Here is a 10095-nt window from a genome sequence, read left to right as displayed (position 1 = left end):
GATATTCACCCAATCGAAGGTAGAACGGAGGTGGTTGTCAGTCACACGTTCATAGGTGAGAATGATGATGAGTGTCACGGATCATCACATTCATCAAGTTGAAGAACAAGTGATATCTTGGACAAAGAACAAGTGGAATTGAATAGAAGAACAATAGTAATTGCATTAATACTCGAGGTACAGCAGAGCTCCACACCTTAATCTGTGGTGTGTAGAAACTCCACCGTTGAAAATACATAAGAACAGGGTCTAGGCATGGCCGTGAGGCCAGCCTCCCAAAGTGATCAAAAGATCTCAAGAACAAAGGATTCCAAAGATCAGATCCTTCCAAATACAATAGTAAAAGGTCCTACTTATAGAAAACTAGTAGCCTAGGGTGTACAAAGATGAGTAAATGACATAAAAATCCACTTCCGGGCCCACTTGGTGTGTGCTTGGGCTGAGCAATGAAGCATTTTCGTGTAGAGACTCTTCTTGGAGTTAAACGCCAGCTTTTATGCCAGTTTGGGCGTTTAACTCCCATTTTGGTGCCAGTTCCGGCGTTTAACGCTGGGAAATCTGAAGGTGACTTTGAACGCCGGTTTGGGCCATCAAATCTTGGGCAAAGTATGGACTATCATATATTGCTGGAAAGCCCAGGATGTCTACTTTCCAACGCCGTTGAGATTGCGCCAATTGGGCTTCTGTAGCTCCAGAAAATCCACTTCGAGTGCAGGGAGGTCAGAATCCAACAGCATCTGCAGTCCTTTTCAGTCTCTGAATCAGATTTTTGCTCAGGTCCCTCAATTTCAGCCAGAAAATACCTGAAATCACAGAAAAACACACAAACTCATAGTAAAGTCCAGAAAAGTGAATTTTAACTAAAAACTAATAAAAATATACTAAAAACTAAACCAAATATACTAAAAACATACTAAAAACAATGCCAAAAAGCGTACAAATTATCCGCTCATCACAACACCAAACTTAAATTGTTGCTTGTCCCCAAGCAACTGAAAATCAAACAAGATAAAAAGAAGAGAATATGCAATGAACTCCAAAAACATCTATGAAGATCAGTATTAATTAGATGAGCGGGGCTTTTAGCTTTTTGCCTCTGAACAGTTTTGGCATCTCACTTTATCCTTTGAAATTCAGAATGATTGGCTTCTTTAGGAACTCAGAATCCAGATAGTGTTATTGATTCTCCTAGCTAAGAATGATGATTCTTGAACACAGCTACTTATTGAGTCTTGGCTGTGGCCCAAAGCACTCTGTCTTCCGGTATTACCACCGGATACATACATGCCACAGACACATAATTGGGTGAACCTTTTCAGATTGTGACTCAGCTTTGCTAGAGTCCCCAATTAGAGGTGTCCAGGGTTCTTAAGCACACTCTTTTTGCCTTGGATCACAACTTTATTCCTTTCTTTTTCTTTCTTTTTCTCTTTCTTTTCTTTTTTTTTTCTTTTTTTTCGGTTTTTTTTTTTTGTATTCACTGCTTTTTCTTGCTTCAAGAATCATTTTTATGATTTTTCAGATCCTCAGTAACATGTCTCCTTTTTCATCATTCTTTCAAGAGCCAACATTCATGAACCACAAATTCAAAAGACATATGCACTGTTTAAGCATACATTCAGAAGACAAAAGTAACGCCACCACATAAAAAATAATTAAACTGTTATAAAATTCAAAATTCATGCAATTCTTTTTCTTTTTCAATTAAGAACATTTTTTTTTAAGAAAGGTGATGGATTCATAGGACATTCATAACTTTAAGGCATAGACACTAAGACACTAATGATCACAAGACACAAACATGGACAAACGTAAGCATTAATTTTCGAAAAACAGAAAATAAAGAACAAGGAGATTAAAGAACGGGTCCACCTTAGTGATGGCGGCTCTTTCTTCCTCTTGAAGATCCTATGGAGTGCTTGAGCTCCTCAATGTCTCTTCCTTGTCTTTGTTGCTCCTCTCTCATGATTCTTTGATCTTCTCTACTTTCATGGAGGATGATGGAGTGTTCTTGATGCTCCACCCTTAGTTGTCCCATGTTGGAACTCAATTCTCCTAGGGAGGTGTTCAGTTGCTCCCAATAGTTTTGTGGAGGAAAGTGCATCCCTTGAGGTATCTCAGGGATCTCATGATGAGTGGGGTCTCTTGTGTGCTCCATCCTTTTCTTGGTGATGGGCTTATCCTCATCAATTGGGGTGTCTCCCTCTATGTCAACTCCAACTGAATAACAGAGGTGACAAATGAGATGAGGAAAGGCTAACCTTGCTAAGGTAGAGGACTTGTCCGCCACCTTATAGAGTTCTTGGGCTATAACCTCATGAACTTCCACTTCTTCTCCAATCATGATGCTATGAATCATGATGGCCCGGTCTAGAGTAACTTCGGACCGGTTGCTAGTGGGAATGATTGAGCGTTGGATAAACTCCAACCATCCTCTAGCCACGGGTTTGAGGTCATGCCTTCTTAATTGAACCGGCTTCCCTCTTGAATCTCTCTTCCATTGTGCGCCCTCTTCACATATGACTGTGAGGACTTGGTCCAACCTTTGATCAAAGTTGACCCTTCTAGTGTAAGGGTGTTCATCTCCTTGCATCATGGGCAAATTGAATGCCAACCTTACACTTTCCGGACTAAAATCCAAGTATTTCCCCCGAACCATAGTAAGATAATTCTTTGGATCCGGGTTCACACTTTGATCATGGTTCTTGGTGATCCATGCATTGGCATAGAACTCTTGAACCATTAAGATTCCGACTTGTTGAATGGGGTTGGTAAGAACTTCCCAACCTCTTCTTCGGATCTCATGTCGGATCTCCGGATATTCACCCTTTTTGAGTGAAAAAGGGACCTCGGGGATCACCTTTTTCAAGCCCACAACTTCATAGAAGTGGTCTTGATGCACCCTTGAGATGAATCTTTCCATCTTCCATGACTCGGAGGTAGAAGCTTTTGCCTTCCCTTTCCTCTTTCTAGAGGTTTCTCCGGCCTTGGATGCCATAAATGGTTATGGAAAAACGAAAAAGCAACGCTTTTACCACACCAAACTTAAAAGGTTTGCTCGTCCTCGAACAAAAGAAGAAAGAAGATAGTAGAAGAAGAAGAAATGAGGAAGAAGGGAATGGCTTTTGTGTTCGGCCAAAGAGGGGGAGAAGTGGTGTTTAGGTTGTGTGAAAATGAAGTGGTGAAGAAGGGTTTATATAGGAGAGGGGGGTCATGGTTCGGCCAAGTGAGGGTGGGTTTGGGTGGGAAAGTGGTTTGAATTTAAATGGTGAGGTAGGTGGGGTTTATGAAGGATGGATGTGAGTGGTGAAGAGAAAGAAGGGATTTGATAGGTGAAGGGTTTTTTGGGGAAGAGGTATTGAGGTGATTGGTGAATGGGTGAAGAAGAGAGAGAGTGGTGGGGTTGGTGGGGATCCTGTGGGGTCCATAGATCCTGTGGTGTCAAGGAAAAGTCATCCCTGCACCAAATGGCATTCAAAATCACGTTTTGAGCCATTTCTGGCGTTAAACGCTGGGCTGGTGCCCATTCCTGGCGTTTAACGCCAGGTTCTTGCCCTTTTCTGGCGTTTAACGCCAGTCTGGTGCCCCTTTCTGGCGTTAAACGCCCAGAATGGTGCCAGACTGGGCGTTAAACGCCCAACTGCTAGCCTCACTGGCGTTTAAACACCAGTGGATTCTTCCTCCAAGGTGTGCTGTTTTTCTTCCTGTTTTTCATTCTGTTTTTGCTTTTTCAATTGATTTTGTGTCTTCTCATGATCATCAACCTACAAAAAACATAAAATAACAAAAGAAAATAGTCAAAATATAACATTGGGTTGCCTCCCAACAAGCGCTTCTTTAATGTCAGTAGCTTGACAGAGGGCTCTCATGGAGCCTCACATTTTCTCAGAGCAATGTTGGAACCTCCCAACACCAAACTTAGAGTTTGAATGTGGGGGTTCAACACCAAACTTAGAGTTTGGTTGTGGCCTCCCAACACCAAACTTAGAGTTTGACTGTAGGGGCTCTATTTGACTCTGATTTGAGAGAAGCTCTTCATGCTTCCTCTCCATGGTGACAGAGGGATATCCTTGAGCCTTAAACACAAAGGATTCTTCATTCACTTGAATGATCGGTTCGCCTCTATCAACGTCAATCATAGCCTTTGCTGTGGCTAGGAAGGGTCTGCCAAGGATGATGGTTTCATCCATGCACTTCCCAGTCTCTAGGACTATGAAATCAGCAGGGATGTAATGGTTTTCAATTTTCACCAAAACATCCTCTACAAGTCCATGAGCTTGTTTTCTTGAGTTGTCTGCCATCTCTAATGAGATTCTTACAGCTTGTACCTCAAAGATCCCTAGCTTCTCCATTACAGAGAGGGGCATGAGGTTTACACTTGACCCTAAGTCACACAGAGCCTTCTTGAAGGTCATGGTGCCTATGGTACAAGGTATTGAAAACTTCCCAGGATCTTGTCTCTTTTGAGGTAATTTCTGCCTAGACAAGTCATCCAGTTCTTTGGTGAGCAAAGGAGGTTCATTCTCCCAAGTCTCATTTCCAAATAACTTGTCATTTAGCTTCATGATTGCTCCAAGGTATTTAGCAACTTGCTCTTCAGTGACATACTCATCCTCTTCAGAGGAAGAATACTCATCAGAGCTTATGAAAGGCAGAAGTAAGTCCAATGGAATCTCTATGGTCTCATTTTGAGCTTCAGATTCCCATGGTTCCTCATTGGGGAACTCAATGGAGGTTAGTGCACGCCCACTGAGGTCTTCCTCAGTGGCGTTCACTTCCTCTCCTTCCTCTCCAAATTCGGCCATGTTGATGGCCTTGCACTCTCCTTTTGGATTTTCTTCTGTGTTGCTTGGGAGAGTACTAGGAGGGAGTTCAGTAACTTTCTTGCTCAGCTGTCCCACTTGTGCCTCCAAATTCCTAATGGAGGACCTTGTTTCAGTCATGAAACTTTGAGTGGTTTTGATTAGATCAGAGACCATGGTTGCTAAGTCAAAGGGGTTCTGCTTAGAATTCTCTGTCTGTTGCTGAGAAGATGATAGAAAAGGCTTACCATTGCTAAACCTATTTCTTCCACCATTATTGTTATTGAAACCTTGTTAAGGTCTCTCTTGATTCTTCCATGAGAAATTTGGGTGATCTCTCCATGAAGAATTATAGGTGTTTCCATAGGGTTCTCCTAGGTAATTCACCTCTTCCATTGAAGGGTTCTCAGGATCATAGGCTTCTTCTTCAGATGAAGCATCCTTAGTACTGCTTGGTGCATTTTGCATTCCAGACAGACTTTGAGAGATCAAATTGACTTGTTGAGTCAATATCTTGTTCTGAGCCAGAATGGCATTCAGAGCATCAATCTCAAGAACTCCTTTCTTCTGATTAGTCCTATTGTTCACAGGATTCCTTTCAGAAGTGTACATGAATTGGTTATTTGCAACCATTTCAATCAGCTCTTGAGCTTCTGTAGGCGTCTTCTTCAAATGAAGAGATCCTCCAGCAGAGCTATCCAAAGACATCTTGGATAGTTCAGAGAGACCATCATAGAAAATACCTATGATGCTCCATTCAGAAAGCATGTCTGAAGGACATTTTCTGATCAATTGTTTGTATCTTTCCCAAGCTTCATAGAGGGATTCTCCATCCTTCTGTCTGAAGGTTTGGACTTCCACTCTAAGCTTACTCAATTTTTGAGGTGGAAAGAACTTTGCCAAGAAGGCATTGACTAGCTTTTCCCATGAGTCCAGGCTTTCTTTAGGTTGTGAGTCCAACCATGTCCTAGCTCTGTCTCTTACAGCAAAAGGGAATAGCATAATTCTGTAGACCTCAGGGTCAACCCCATTAGTCTTGACAGTGTCACAGATTTGCAAGAACTCAGCTAAAAACTGATGAGGATCTTCCAAAGGAAGTCCATGGAACTTGCAATTCTGTTGCATTAGAGAAACTAATTGAGGCTTAAGCTCAAAGTTGTTTGCTCCAATGGCAGGGATAGAGATGCTTCTCCCATAAAAGTCGGGAGTAGGTGCAGTAAAGTCACCCAGCACCTTCCTTGCATTGTTGGCATTGTTGTTGTTTTCGGCTGCCATGTGTTCTTCTTCTTTGAAGATTTTTGTTAGGTCCTCTATAGAGAATTGTGCCTTAGCTTCTCTTAGCTTTCGCTTCAAGGTCCTTTCAGGTTCAGGGTCAGCTTCAACAAGAATGCCTTTGTCTCTGCTCCTGCTCATATGAAAGAGAAGAGAACAAGAAAATGTGGAATCCTCTATGTCACAGTATAGAGATTCCTTGAGGTGTCAGAAGAACAGAAAAATAGAAGAAAGAGGTAGAAGAATTCGAACTTAATCAGATAGAGTTCGAATTGTGCATTGAGAAGGAGTGGTACTCCATAAATAGAAAGATGTGGGAAGAGGGGAAGAGGATTTTCGAAAATTAAGTTAAAGAATTTGAAAACATTTTGAAAAACACTAATTAATTTTTGAAAATAAGAGTGGGAAAGAAATCAAGTGATTTTTGAAAAAGATTTTGAAATTAGAAGTCAAAAAGATTTGATTGAAAGCTATTTTGAAAAAGATGAGGTTAAGAAGATATGATTGATTTTAAAAATATGTGATTGAGAAAATATGATTTGAAAACAATTTTAAAAAAAAAGATTTGAAAAAAAAATTAACGACTTGCCTAACAAGAAAAGATATGATTCAAACATTAAACCTTTCTCAACAGAAAAGGCAACATACTTGAAATGTTGAATCAAATCATTAATTGTTAGCAAGTATCTTTGAAAAAGGAAAGAAATTGATTTTGAAAACATTTGATTGAAAAGATATGATTTGAAAAAGATTTGATTTTGAAAAACTTTGAAAACTTGAAAAAAAAAATTAATTTGAAAACAAAATCCTCCCCCTTGTGCCATCCTGGCGTTAAACGCCCAGAATGGTGCACATTCTGGCGTTTAACGCCCAATGCACTACCTTTTTGGGCGTTAAACGCCCAACCAGGCACCCTGGCTGGCGTTTAAACGCCAGTCTGTCCTTCTTCACTGGGCGTTTTGAACGCCCAGCTTTTTCTGTGTAATTCCTCTACTGCATGTTCTGAATCTTCAGTTCCCTGTACTATTGACTTGAAAATAGAACCAAGATCAAATAAACAATACATGCAAGACACCAAACTTAAAATTAGACACTAGACTCAAACAAGAAACATAAAATCTTTTTGGTTTTTATGATTTTGAAATTTTTTTGTGTTTTTTCGAAAATTATATGGAAATAGAAAATAAAAGTTTCAGAATTCTTAATTTGGATTCCAGGAATCATTGCAATGCTAGTCTAAGACTCCGGTCCAGGAATTAGACATGGCTTCACAGCCAGCCAAGCTTTCAAAGAAAGCTTCGGTCCAAAACACTAGACATGGCCAATGGCCAGCCAAGCCTTAGCAGATCATTGCTCCAATAGCAAGATTGATAGAGATCAACAAGCTCTTGTGATGATCAGTTGAAACCTCGGTCCAATAAGATTAGACATGGCTTCTCAGCCAGCCAGATTTCAACAGATTATCATGAAACACTAGAATTCATTCTTAAGAACTCTGAAAAAAAAATACCTAATCTAAGCAACAAGATGAACCGTCAGTTGTCCATACACAAAACAATCCCCGGCAACGGCGCCAAAAACTTGGTGCACGAAATTGTGATCACTACACAACTTTGCACAACTAACCAGCAAGTGCACTGGGTCGTCCAAGTAATACCTTACGTGAGTAAGGGTCGATTCCACGGAGATTGTTGGTATGAAGCAAGCTATGGACACCTTGTAAATCTCAGTCAGGCAGACTCAAATGGGTATAGTGGTATACGAATAAAGCATAAAGATAAAGATAGAGGCACTTATGTAATTCATTGGTAGGAACTTCAGATAAGCGTATGAAGATGCCTTCCCTTCAGTCTCTCTGCTTTCCTACTGTCTTCATCCAATCCTTCTTACTCCTTTCCATGGCAAGCTTATGTAGGGTTTCACCGTTGTCAGTGGCTACCTCCCATCCTCTCAGTGAAAATGTTCCTATGCTCTGTCACAGCATATGGCTAATCAGCTGTCGGTTCTCGGTCAGGCCGGAATAGAATCCAGTGATTCTTTTGCGTCTGTCACTAACGCCCCGCCTGCTAGGAGTTTGAAGCACGTCACAGTCATTCAATCATTGAATCCTACTCAGAATACCACAGACAAGGTTTAGACCTTCCGGATTCTCTTGAATGCCGCCATCAGTTCTTGCCTATACCACGAAGACTCTGATCTCACGGAATGGCTGGCTCGTTTGTCAGGCGAGCACTCGGTTGTCAGGCGATCAACCATGCGTCGTGTATCAGGAATCCAAGAGATATTCACTAGAGCCTTGGTTACTTGTAGAACAAAAGTGGTTGTCAGTCACCTTGTTCATAGGTGAGAATGATGATGAGTGTCACGGATCATCACATTCATCAAGTTGAAGAACAAGTGATATCTTGGACAAAGAACAAGCGGAATTGAATAGAAGAACAATAGTAATTGCATTAATACTCGAGGTACAGCAGAGCTCCACACCTTAATCTATGGTGTGTAGAAACTCCACCGTTGAAAATACATAAGAACAAGGTCTAGGCATGGCCGAATGGCCAGCCTCCCAAAGTGAGTTCAATCATAAAAACATGATCGAAAAGCTCTCTAATACAATAGCAAAAGGTCCTACTTATAGAAAACTAGTAGCCTAGGGTGTACAGAGATGAGTAAATGACATAAAAATCCACTTCCGGGCCCACTTGGTGTGTGCCTGGGCTGAGCAATGAAGCATTTTCGTGTAGAGACTCTTCTTGGAGTTAAACGCCAGCTTTTATGCCAGTTTGGGCGTTTAACTCCCATTTAGGTGCCAGTTCCGGCGTTTAACGCTGGAATTCCTGAGGGTGACTTTGAACGCCGGTTTGGGCCATCAAATCTTGGGCAAAGTATGAACTATCATATATTGCTGGAAAGCCCAGGATGTCTACTTTCCAATGCCGTTGAGAGCGTGGCAATTGGGCTTCTGTAGCTCCAGAAAATCCACTTCGAGTGCAGGGAGGTCAGAATCCAACAGCATCTGCAGTCCTTTTCAGTCTCTGAATCAGATTTTTGCTCAGGTCCCTCAATTTCAGCCAGAAAATACCTGAAATCACAGAAAAACACACAAACTCATAGTAAAGTCCAGAAAAGTGAATTTTAACTAAAAACAAATAAAAATATACTAAGAACTCAACTAAAACTACTAAAAACATACTAAAAACAATGCCAAAAAGGGTACAAATTATCCGCTCATCAATCATGGGTCTGCCTGGGTGAGTTCCCAACATAGTTGGCTTGTTCCCAGTCACCTTCTTCTCCTGTATTCACTCCTTCTTGAGCTGGTGATGAAGTGATGACTGCTGCAACTTGGTTCTCTTCCATCTTCTTGGTAAGATCAGCTAACTTCTTGGTGATCATCTTATTTTGAGCCAACAATGCATCCATATGGTTCAGCTCCATCACTCTTCGAGCGTTGCTCCTTTCAAAAGCATAGAAGTAGTTATTCTCAGCTATAGTTTCAATGACATCTATGGCTTCTTCAATGGTTTTCTTCTTGTGTAGAGACCCCCTTGATGAATGGTCTACGGCCTTCTTCGATTCGTAAGAAAGACCTCCGTAGAAAATGTGCAGTTGAACCCATTCGTTGAACATGTCTGGTGGGCACCTTCTTGTTAAGTCCTTAAACCTCTCCCATGCCTCATAGAGAGTTTCACCAACTTGTTGCCTGAAGGTTTGTACCTCAGCTCTCAACCTGTTGATTCTTTGAGGAGGGTAGAATCTCGCCAAGAATTTGTTCACCACATCTTCCCAATTTGTTAAACTCTCCTTCGGGAAAGATTCCAACCATTTAGATACTTTGTCCCTGAGTTAAAAGGGGAACAAAAGTAGTCTATAGGCATCAGGATGAACACCATTAGATTTTACAGTGTCACATATTCTTAGAAAGGTGGTTAGATGTTGATTGGGGTCTTCCTGAGCGCTTCCTCCGAATGAATAGTTGTTCTGAACAAGGGTGATGAGCTGGGATTTTAATTCAAAGTTATTG

General features: G+C 41.2%; 2 non-coding genes across 2 annotated transcripts; both read left to right on the top strand.

Annotated features, from left to right (window-relative positions):
• The first annotated feature begins 5564 nt into the window (after positions 1 to 5564).
• Positions 5565 to 5672, top strand: LOC130983687 (small nucleolar RNA R71). The gene has a single exon (XR_009087666.1). It is a non-coding gene; the product is annotated as a small nucleolar RNA R71 (small nucleolar RNA).
• Positions 5673 to 9699: 4027 nt separating this feature from the next.
• Positions 9700 to 9803, top strand: LOC130984340 (small nucleolar RNA R71). Its single transcript, XR_009088281.1, has one exon. It is a non-coding gene; the product is annotated as a small nucleolar RNA R71 (small nucleolar RNA).
• The last annotated feature ends 292 nt before the right edge of the window (positions 9804 to 10095 follow it).

This window comes from Arachis stenosperma, chromosome 5 (genome assembly GCF_014773155.1).
Source record: "Arachis stenosperma cultivar V10309 chromosome 5, arast.V10309.gnm1.PFL2, whole genome shotgun sequence".
Taxonomy (NCBI): Eukaryota; Viridiplantae; Streptophyta; class Magnoliopsida; order Fabales; family Fabaceae; genus Arachis; species Arachis stenosperma.
The sequence above is the reverse complement of the archived record's forward strand: the minus strand, read 5'-3'. Positions and strand labels throughout refer to the sequence as shown.